Here is an 11785-nt window from a genome sequence, read left to right as displayed (position 1 = left end):
TCCCTACCGAGTGCATTCAGAATGTCTGCTTGCTATCTCCCACTCTGACGTCTAAATAACAAAGCCTGTTCAGTAGGCAACTCTGTGGGGCTGTGCACTGCCTGCAGCTCCAGCTGAAGGAATATCAGTACAGGAAAGAAACCACAAGGACTGAGACAAATTTAAATTCAACACACCACAAAAAGCGTTCCTAGGGAAGAGCAAGCTGTGCCAGTGAAAGTGGGCCACATATTGTAAGTTTTGGTGGCAAAGGAAAGGCTTCCATTCAAGCCTCTCCGGGATGCTGGCACAGTTTTTGCAGTCATGCTCTGCAGGGGAAAATGGCCGGTTGGTCTGTTTACAGCAGATTCACCAGCCCCCCCTTTCTGAATTCTTGAAACAAAGGCTCATCCACTCGCTGGTGAAAACCATAATCTGCAGGATGCAGAGGACAGGCTGCTGCCTATTGAACAGCCAAACTCTACATGACCAAAATTCTGCAGAAAACGTTGCTTCTGCTGGTATCTTCCTAGCACAGACAGGATAACCTGAAGAGCATTTTCTAAGAAATCCTTTCCCTTTGTAGCCTTCCATTTTGCAATCTCCAAAACAGCGCAAGAAAAGAATTGCCAAGACAAACACTGCCCCAGAAGTACAAAGATATATATCTTCTTGGTAGAACTGAGATTCAGAAAAGTAGGAGACAGAATTGATATTCAGAGGTTCATCCAAATCTACTTTGCTTTTTTCTCCTTGGAACATCATGCTCCCAGCATTTAAGAGACCTTAGCCAACTACTTTGACTCTCAGATTCTTTCTGGTTCAGCTTCAGTTGCTTTTATTCTTCACAATTCTCTTCATTTCTTCTTTCTTCCACTCCCTACATTCTGCAGGCAAAGCTGCCATTTCCTGTCTTTTCCTAGTAAGTCACCTTCATCTTTCCTCCAGTCCACCCAATGGAATGAAAATAACAAATTAGAAGTGTAACAGATTTTATATTTGACTTCTAGCAATCTGACCAGCTTGTTTATGTGCTGTGTCCCTTTTCACTTTTTCACTGTCTGCTGAGATTGTGAAAACTCTTCTTTTCAGAGCAGGGACTGTCTTTCGTTTGTCAGAGAACTAAGCACAGTTTCTGGCTGAGTCTGAAGAATCCTCTCTAATTTGCTAAAGAAAGTATCTGGGAAAAGTATGTCCCTCAGTGTAAAATAGTTGATGTGAAGTTCAGTTCATCACAGTATATGGATAAACTATCTAAATGCACTTGCCAAATATGATACTTGTCGATTGTAAGCCATCCAAAAATATCCTCATGGCTATGATCCCTGTAAGTATAAACATTCTGATGAAGCAAAATGATTTAGAATTACAGTTAAAAAAATTGGAGTAAGCAAAAAGATACATGGAAACATAATACTAATCTTATCCCAAAAGATTGTGCTATCCAAGGGGATCTGGAATATTAATTAGTAAGTTGTTGCAAGCCTATAAAAAATCATCCCATAATTACTCTGAAAAAAAGTTGCAATTTCAAAGCTACACTGCAGAATAGCATACTGGATTAATTATGCCAGACTGCAGCAATAACCTTGAATTAAAGCTGCAACCTTCTATTTTTAAGAAACAATTGCCTTTCTGGTTGATGAAACCTGTCGTCCCATCAGGTAACAGACGTGACCAGGAAAGAGAAAAGCGATAATGAGTCAATCCAAGCTGTTTGATACATTTCAAATCTTCCTCCCACAGAGTGTAGCTGCCACAAGCTACATCACCAGTCTGGTTCTTGAAAACTCGATCTCCTCCCTGATGGGTGAATATGTCCCAGACATTAGGGCCCTTTCCATCTGCATTCCAGCCTTCTGCTTGAAAAACAAAACTTGGTTGTTATACTTTTGACATCAAAAGACATATGTTGAATGTAAATATTTATCACAAAGTAGGCACAAAACCCTCAAAATCCCACGAGCAAAATGAGCACTCTTCCCTCCCCCCTCCTGATGTCATTTAAAGTAACTAGGAACTTTCAAGCATTAGTCTATATTTGCATTAGGTTTTGCATTTATTCATATTTTTGCTTGCTTCTCATTATTTGAAAATCCCGTTTTAAAAAGCATTCAGAGTTCTGACACTCCTCATACTTCCTTAGCCAAAAATCAGATGTTTGCAACTCTGAAGATACTATAGGTTTTCACAAAGGGCATTTTCTAATGCAACTTTCATCCATAAATGTAAAAGATCAGTCCATATCAAAGAAAGCCTTTAGGGTATCAGAAATACATTCAACAAATAGGCACTTATGGCTTTCTGGATGTCCTTTGAAAATCCTGACAGTCTGTTAAAAAGAAAGGAATGCCATTATGAGCCATGGCCCTAGGCATATACAAGCTGACTTAATAACACAGCTCTGCAAAACTTCTGCTTTTTCTTAGCTAAATGTTCACAGAAATGAATTTTGAATGCTCAAAATCCCTGTGCCATTTTCTTCACTTTCATGGTTTGGGAGAATTTCTTTGCAATCCAAAATTGAGACAGACAGATTACCTCTAAAATACTCAAAATTTAACTGTTGTTTGAGATTACACAGTGCTAACTATACACAGTATTTAAACCAAATAAATGCACCTTTCTTCACAACAAGCTTCGTCTTTCCAGAACAATGTTGCAACTGAGGCAAATACTTCATTTTTAATATGGAGAGCTTTGTAAACTTACACCCCTGCAAAGTGTGATTTTATCATAAAATTCCAAATAACACCAAACTGGCCAACCTCATTTACCAGCAAGATGATTCAGAGCCCCAGTGAATGCACTGTTCCAGGGTTACTCTTTAAAAACTAAAATGACATTGTGTGTTAAAATCATGTATAAATTAAATATCACTTGGGTTGTAAGATTAATAACTATATAATAGCTACATATCAATCCTCAATAAAAGTGTTTTAATAATCAATTAGTATCATAGAAATTAGAGATGGAGGAGAACTATTAGGAGGTCATTGAGTCCATCCCCCGCCAATGCAAGATTGCTCCCTTAAGTATATTCGGTACTTAATACACATCTGTCTTATTAAATCTAAGTTTAATGCAAGGTTAAGCATATTGAAGACACTTAATTTAAAGCATTACTAAAATTTGTAACATCACTTCTATAACCTAGCTTTTCAAAGATCATTGTCACATTTCATGTTCTTTACAGAATTTTATCGCAGCACACGAACACCGATACATCTACATTTGGTTGGTCAGAAAATTAAACTCTTATGTGGGACAACCTTCAAAGTAGGTCAAATTTTAGATCCAGACAGTTTGAGTTTCTCTTAATCTCAGATTTTATCACAGACTTTGTGCTCTGTCTGTATACTCCTCGGAAAAATGCAGTACTAAAAGTTTTCTGTATCTTGCTTCTGATTTCAAATATGCCTGCTGAAATAAGTACTCATTTTAGAGGAGTGCAGGAAATAACAAATAACAGTAATTTTTTAGTGGTACCCAGAATTTGGAAGCCTTTAAGAGCAGGCTTCCTGCACCATATCGATATGATATAGCTCCTTTTTCACTATGGTGGGAATGAAGGGAAGTCAGAAGCTGCCATAATGGGCAGGTAACACATCTTCATTTAAGAATCAGCAGCTAGAGCAGATGCTGAATGATTTCTCTTTCGTCTGCCTTCCTCCAGCAAAGTTGACGGAAGGGAGGGGTAGAACCATCTGATTTTCAGCAGAGTATGACAATACTACTCCAGTGGTCATTAGCCACTATAAAGTCCTCACTGAGACTGTGGCAAATAGACCCACTTTCAAGCATTCCTCGTGCTGTTTCAGGAGGCTGTCTGTCTAGTGCAGATTATCTGAGCTAGCCAAATAAAGTGTGGGAAGCAATCTAGACAAGGCAACAGAAAGCTCCACATACACTGATGTATCCTGTTGAGCCACAATTAGTCTGCACAGAGCTCTGCTTCAATGAATCAGAATCATTTAGGTTGGAAAAGACCTCTAAGATTATCAAGCCCAACCATTAACCTAGCACTGCCAAGTCCACAACTAAACCATGCCCCTAAGTACCATATCGACACATCTTTTGAATAACTCCAGGGATGGTGACTCAACCACTTCCCTGGTCAGCCTGTTCCAATGCTTGACAACCTTTTTGGTGAAGAATTTTTCGCTAATATCTAAACTAAACCTCCCCTGGCACAACTTGAGGCCATTTCCTCTCATGCTTGTTACCTGGGAGAAGAGACCAACACCCACCTCACTACAGCCTCTTTTCAGGGAGTTACAGAGGGTGATAAGGTCTTCCCTGAGCTTCCTTTTCTCCAGGCTGAACAACCCCAGTTCCCTCAGCCGCTCCTCATAAGACCTGTGCTCTAGACCCTTCACCAGCTTTGTTGCCCTTCTCTGTACATGCTCCAGTACCTCAATGCCTTTCTTGTCGTGAGGGGCCCAAAACTGAACATAGTATTTGAGGCAGCCTCACCAGGGCTGAGTACAGGGGGACGATCACTTCCCTACTCCCGCTGGTCACACTATTTCTCATACAAGCCAAGATGCTGTTGGCCTTCTTGGCCACCTGGGCACACTGCCGACTCATGTTCAACTGTCAACCAACACGCCCAGGTCCTTTTCCGCCAGGCAACTCTCCAGCCACTCCTCCCCAAGCCTGTAGCGTTGCATGAGGTTGCTGTGACCCAAGTGCAGGACCCAGCTCTTTGCCTTGTTGAACCTCATGCAGTTGGCCTCAGCCCATCTCCTACCCTCGAGCAGATCAATGTTCCCACCCAACTTGGTGTCACCTGCAAACTTACTGAGGGTGCACTCAATCCCCTCGTCCAGATTGTTGATAAAGTTATACCAGAACTGGCCTCAGTACTGAACCCTGGGGAACACTGCCTGTGACTGGCTGCCAGCTGGGATTAACTCCATTCACTGCAACTCTTTGGGCTGGGCCATCCACATAGTTTTTTTACCCAGCGAAGAGTACACCCATCCAAGCTATGAGCAGCCAGTTTCTCCAGGAGAATACTGTGGGAGATCCTGTCAAAGGCTTTACTAAAGTCCAGGTAGGCAACATCTACAGCCTGTCCCTCATCCACTAGGTGGGTCACCTGGTCATAGAAGATCAGGTTGGTCAAGCAGGACCTGCCTTTCATGAACCCGTGTTGGCTGGGCCTGATCCCTTGGTTGTGCTGCACATGCCCTGTGAGCGCCCTCAAGATGAACCTCTCCATAATCTTCCCTGATACCAAGGTCAGAGTGACAGGCCTGTAGTTCCCTGGATGCTCCTTCTGGCCCTTCTTATAGATAGGCGTCACATTTACTAACCTCCAGGCCACTGGGAGCTCCCCTGTTAACCAGGACTGCTGATAAATGATTGAAAGTGGCTTGGTGAGCACTTCCACAGCTACCTCAGTACCCTTGAGTGGATTTCATCCAGCCCCATAAGCTTGTGTGTGTCTAAGTGGTGTAGCAGGTCGCTAACCATTTTCCCTTGGATTTTGGGGACTTCATTCTGCTCCCCATCCCTGTTTTTCAGCTCAGGGGTCTGGGTACCCCGAGAAACACTGGTCTTACTATTAAAGATTGAGGCAAAGAAGGCAGTGAGTACCTCAGCCTTTTCCTCATCCTTTGTCACTATGCTTCCCCCCACGTTCAATAAAGGATGGAGATTCTCCTTAGCCCTCCTTTTGTTGTTAATGTATTTATAGAAACATTTTTTACTGTCTTTTATGTCAGTAGCCAGATTAAGTTCTAGTTGGGCTTTGGCCCTTCTAATTTTCTCCCTCCATAACCTCACGACATCCTTGTAGTCCTTCTGAGCTGCCTGCCCCTTCTTCCAAAGTTCATAAACTCTCCTTTTTTTTCCCTGAGTTCCAGCTAAAGGTCTCTGTTCAGCCAGGCCAGTCTTCTTCCCCGCCAGCCTGTCTGTTGGCACATGGGGATGGCCTGTTCCCGTGCCTTTAAGATTTCGTTCTTGAAGAATGTCCAGACTTCTTGGCCTCCTTTGCCCTTCAGGACTGCCTTCCAAGGAACTCTATCAACCAGTCTCCTAAACAGGCCAAAGTCGGCCCTCCGGAAGTCCAAGGTAGCAGTTCTGCTGACGTCCTTCCTTATTTCTCCAAGGATAAAAAACTCTTTATCATTTTGTAATCACTATGCACAAGACAACCTCCAACCACCACAGCACCCACAATACCTGTTCACAAACAACAGATCCAGCGAGGCACGCTTCCTAGTTGGCTTGCTCACCAGCTGTGTCAGGAAGTTATCTTATCTTCCACACACTCCAGGAACCTCCTACTGAAGAACTGAGCTTGCACCTCTAAGCTTGCTCAGAAACCTTCACACTACACAGCAGTTCACAGTGTAGATATACCCTGAGTATAGTTTTATGAGTTTTAGCAAGCTTCAAGGCCATGAAAGAATACTGATGAGGAAATGATTTTACAAACACATAGGTGAGACTTAGCTACCAAATCATCACATAACATGTCATCAAATGACTAATATAAATTTTCATGAAACGTGACGCGTGTTCCCCATTCTCTTCAATTATTACAATGGAGTAAGATAGAATGTTTTTCCTTTTAAGTGAAGCTAGTGAAGCAGGAATATTACTGATCAGAGTATTTAAGTTTTCATGCACTTTTCCAAGCTAGCTTTTCTTCTAATTCAATTATGCTCTCACCTTTCAGAATGAAATTTTCTTGGCCTGGTCTCTGCCCAAAAGATGAGATTTTGTTTGAATGAATACAGTTGAATTATTTGGCATAAGAAAGAAGTGAAGAAAACCACTTTTACCATAACAAGAATTTTTTGCAACTTTTCCCTCTCTCTCAAAAACAAAACAAAACACAAAAAAAAAAAGCAAGCAGAGAGTTGAAATTTAGCATAGAAATGGCCCTCAGTAAGAAGAAGTGCTTTTGAGTGTTCTGGTGCAAATTGATTTTGATTTGACTGAGTCATGAACCTTTGAAATCTGCACTTCGAGCATGCAGAGTACAATTGGCATGATTTTTTAGCACTTTGAAATATAGAGTGGAGAAGGTTGTACTGTGCATAAATACATAGCTGACAGTAAAAAATAAAGTAGCCTGTCAGCCCTTACCTCATCCACTGTGTATCTTGTGATATGTGCAGCAACTGAGTCTGGACTCCACAAGAACTATGGCTTCAATCATGCTGCCTCAAAGTCGGAAGCCACGCAACTTCCAAAGCTTTCCGGAGGAGGAATTCCCTGTGGAGTTTCTTACTTCTGTGGGAAAAGGGTCATTTGAGTAGTGTCTAGACCGCATTATAGATTTTTTTTTAACATTTCTCCCACTCAGAAGCCTTAGGAAAGCTCATTAAAATTACATTAAGAGAACATTAAAGTTGCACATCTAGCCACTCAAAAGGCAGGAAATTATAATGTCGTTCTATATGCACACACAATTCACATTTTAAAAATTAGTTAGTAGAGCTATGCGCTTTGCAGGACTTGAGTTAGAATCTGGCCCAGAATATTGATTCCCCGGGAACAGCGAGCTGTTCAGTCTATTAAGTGAAGCTAACTGAGCTCCTTAAAAGGTACCAATCATGGGCAAGTACTCTCACTTTCAGCAATAACCGAGAACTAAAGGCTACATCCTCAAAGACAATTTTAGATCTACAACTCCCATTTAGGTACTGAAATCAATGGGAGCTAAGTGCCTGTATGCTGCAGGGTATAATATGAGAAAATCAGATCTATATGTATTTTAAAGGTCTCTAAACACACATTTATGAAGGGATAAAGGTTGTGGTGGTTATGGCTGTAGGTGTCCCTGCACCTTATATGTTTGCATTCCCTACTCTGACACATATTTTCATATCATGCTGGGCAAATCACTTTATCAGTGCCTCCATTCAGCTGGGAACATGACACATGTCCCCGGAGGAGGCCCTCCACAAGTCCAGCTGTTAACCTCTGAGTTCACAGTTTTTCATATTCTTTGGAGATTAATTCCTAACTGAGGATCCTCTGTGAGTACCAACGTCTGATGAGGTACTCTTCCCATCCAGTTTTGGAATAGTCGATAGTAATCTACTTAAATTAGCTCTAGAGAAAGGAAATACAAACTAGTGGGAAAATTACTTATTTCTGCTTTTCTCTGCCCCCTCCCCTAGTGAAAAAGTTACTTCTATTTCCATTACCTAGCCATATTTCTGCAGTTTGAAACATCTTTTACCCTCTTCTTTCTGCTTGGGCCAGAATTGTTTAAACAGAAGTGCTAGACGGATTTGCATCAGATGTAGCATCTACATAATGAGGCAAAGATCAAAGACTCTCCTTCCTGGATCTAGACTTTTCATTCACTTAAAACTTCTTCAACACTTTGGCAGCTAAAAATTGACACCTTCAATTTGATATGCCGTTGTAGCTGCACCCCAAGCAAATCCAACTGGAAAAGCAATATCCTCTGGCACCGGCTGCAGAGGACAGCATTATGTGATGCTATGGAGATGCGGGCTTCATTTGCAGACAACGGTTTCTGGCTTGATCACTCTTCCACTTGTTACAAGCAGCTTCCATACTGAAGACAAAAATAAAACCTGTGCAGCTTCACACACTGAAAGGCAAGGCATGCACTTTGCATATCTCAGGATTAAAGCAGAGAGGTTCAGTCAGCTAACAGTGAAAGTGGAAAAGGCAGCAGTGGAAAAGCCTAGGGTGGTCATGGTAAAAGGGCTCCACTTAGCACAAAACATTAGTACACAGAACAGATCCCTGTTCCCCTTCAATTCTCTCTTACCTCTCACCCCCCAGAACTTCGTGGAGCCTCTACTCAGCATAAATTCCTTAGCCACCAGGCAAGAAGTCATTTTCACCACTTTCAGTAAGCTTCAAAAACCAGCAGCACCTCTTCTTTTCTGGCATCAAATTTGTATTTTTTCTCTCTCAACACCAAAATAACTGGCCTGCAGTAGGTGAGAAAGAATGTTTTAGCCATTGCATGTTTAGCAGCAGGAACCAATGAGTAGAAGAGAAAGATTTGTACGGGATTACAGACAGAACAGCTATCTTTCTCTTTCTTTAAAATCCCATGGGTGCTCATTTTTTCTAGCGCAACAATGACAACCTTATGGCATGTGTGCCAGAATCAGCATCTGCAAAACAGCCCCCAGGTCTCTTCCTCTACCTTCTGTCAATGCTGTTACTGCTCTCCTGTCAGCAGGCTGAGAAGGCAGCAGCAGCAGGAGGACGAGTCAGGGTATGACTGTAACAAGTGGGATGGGCTGAAAGTAGTTTACTGTCCCTTCCCAGAAAACCGCAACACCTGGCACACTAGATGGCACTACTGCGATTTTTTTTTTTTAATTAAAGGATTTTTTTTTCCTCATTTATTATAATACTATATTCACACTGCTTTTGCCAAGGTCAGTCTCTGCACTTATTGGACTGCTAAGCAATAATGTATGGTCACTGCTATTTTTTCTTCTTTACTTTTCTTGCACTTTTTTGATTTTGAAACCTTTCTGGGTGAGGACCTACTCCCGCAAAGCATTATACGCGTAAGTGATATTTTCCTTGATAACAAAAATAAGACAAACTTTAACATATACAGAAAAAGCCACTAATACAGTTAATGCACATACTTTTGCCAGAAATGTACACAATGAAATAGTCAACTTCCTAGGGAAAAAATTCCTCTGTAGAGATGCAGAGAAGCTGACTTAATTCCAAAGTGCACATTGTAGAACCAGACAGTGCAGACGCAGTGCAAAATAAATCAGACTTTCACAGCAGACACATATTTCCTCAAGTGCCTTTCAAAGGAAGGGTAAAAGCCCCTTGAATACAAAGGAACAATGAGGCACAAGGGAAGTGAGGCACAATGTACCAACTTGTTCCCAAAACACATGCTGACACATGATCTAAGCAAACACACATACATTTTATATGTTTTATACAGATGATCAAAAATTGATGCAGTGAACTAGTTAATATTCTCTGGTTGAAGCAGCCTCCTCAGGCTTTCATTCGCAAGAAGGTAAGCACTGGACAGTTAACTGTAAAACTCATCAGGGACACCTTAAACTATGATTAATAGGTATTAATGAATCAGATATAACAATGCATATTTTTACATCATTAAATATTATTGGTAGGTACCTTTGAAAATGTAACTGACATTAAATATTTTCCCATAATATTATACAATTCAATTTCACAAGAGATATAATAAACATGTAATTCAATAACAGGGGGAGAGGGGCAGACAGGAGATAGTAGCAATAAAAACCCAATAAAAATTTTATAAAAATGCTTAACCATGAAAACAAGGCTAAAAAGTGTCACTGCTGATTCCCTAGAAGGAATCAACAGAGACAGAGATGGGTTTTAGGAGAGATTGAGTTGGAGGAAAATATTCCATAAGCAGCCTAGAGAAGAGTGAACAAAATTTGCCTCAGAGGTTAAGGCAGATTCACAGTAATGAGATAGCAGGCTATGTCAGATATGTAGGCAGATACCAGAAGATGCAGAGCTTCAAAATCCAGAGAAATTGAGTTTATAGCAGCTAATCTCAAACTTTTCTGGCAATCCAGTTTCTAGATTCGTGACCCCACTTCTGGTTGTATTTCTGGACTCGTGAACTCACTTCTTGTTGCAGTAGTGGGACTTGCAATTATTTTCCCTTAGACCCACTGCATGTCATGGCCCTTAGGGTGCACCTGCCTTCTTACTCTGATAATTTTCCTTACATCTAACAAATAACCTGACCCCAACCTGAATTTCAGCATTTCACTGTCCCATTGTTTTTGTACCATATCCAGCACATACGATACAGAACTACAAGTGATCTCAGTTCTACCTGGAGGCAAATTTTTTCCAGACTAGATTTAGGGTTTTTACATTTGCACTGACACAGACTATACATAACTAAATGAGCTCACGCCAAGTATTCCTAGGAAAAATTGAGCAGTTCTTGGATATCCAAATGTATTTGGATAAAGATATTTTTGGCAAGCCAATAATGACCAAGAATCTTTACCAAGAGAGGCCCTGATGGTGAGGGTTGGCAACCTAACTTTATAAAATGCTAGGTATTATATTAAGGTGAAGGATGAACAGACTTTGGTGTTGGGCCCTTAAGTCATGTGAGATTAATTATTATCAGAGGAATTGTATCTTGTCAAAGGAATTTTTTCCTGACTGAATTGATGCTTCCTAATGACATATTATACATACGTTTAATAGCATTTACTATGGAATTTAGAAATTAAACTTCAAAGGTGTTGTGAAAATGAACATCTCTTTCTGAAATTTTACAATGTGTAGGAATAGGAGAAGGATATATGTGCTTTGGAAACAAGATCGTACATCTCTGAAACAGCCAAAGACAGAAGTTCACATATTCTGTGAGTTGTCTTTGAAATTGCTACTCATAAATTTAGCTTCCCTCCCTGGCAACATAATGGAACAGCTATTGAGAAAACAAATTTACTAAAACACTTTGAAGTCTGCCAGACAAACTTGATTTTTTAATAGTAATACAAAATTAATGAATAGAGAGCAGAAGCTATACTGTCACGTCTCTGAATTTTAGCAGTATACTGTTTTCTTTAGGATATTTTAGCACAGAGCTTAAAGTGTTCTCAATTAAATTATGGAGACAGTTTCTACCTTACACTGTGGCTTCGGTAGAGGACTCCTAACTTTGATCCTCTAAATTGAGCCTTAATTAGAAGCCTCTGCTGGATTGTTGATTAGCCTTTCTTCTCCCATCTCCAATATGTCAAAATTCTGTTCCCAAACTTAAATCAAATTGGAAATGAACTATCATGTT

General features: G+C 40.7%; 1 pseudogene; it reads right to left on the bottom strand.

The window, feature by feature from the left end:
• LOC104623987 overlaps window positions 1-8426 on the bottom strand; it is a 14471-nt pseudogene extending 6045 nt beyond the window's left edge.
• Between the last annotated feature and the right edge of the window lie 3359 nt (window positions 8427-11785).

This window comes from Phaethon lepturus, unplaced genomic scaffold, assembly GCF_000687285.1.
Source record: "Phaethon lepturus isolate BGI_N335 unplaced genomic scaffold, ASM68728v1 scaffold9157, whole genome shotgun sequence".
Classification (NCBI taxonomy): Eukaryota; Metazoa; Chordata; class Aves; order Phaethontiformes; family Phaethontidae; genus Phaethon; species Phaethon lepturus.
This window is presented reverse-complemented; position numbering and strand designations above follow the sequence as displayed.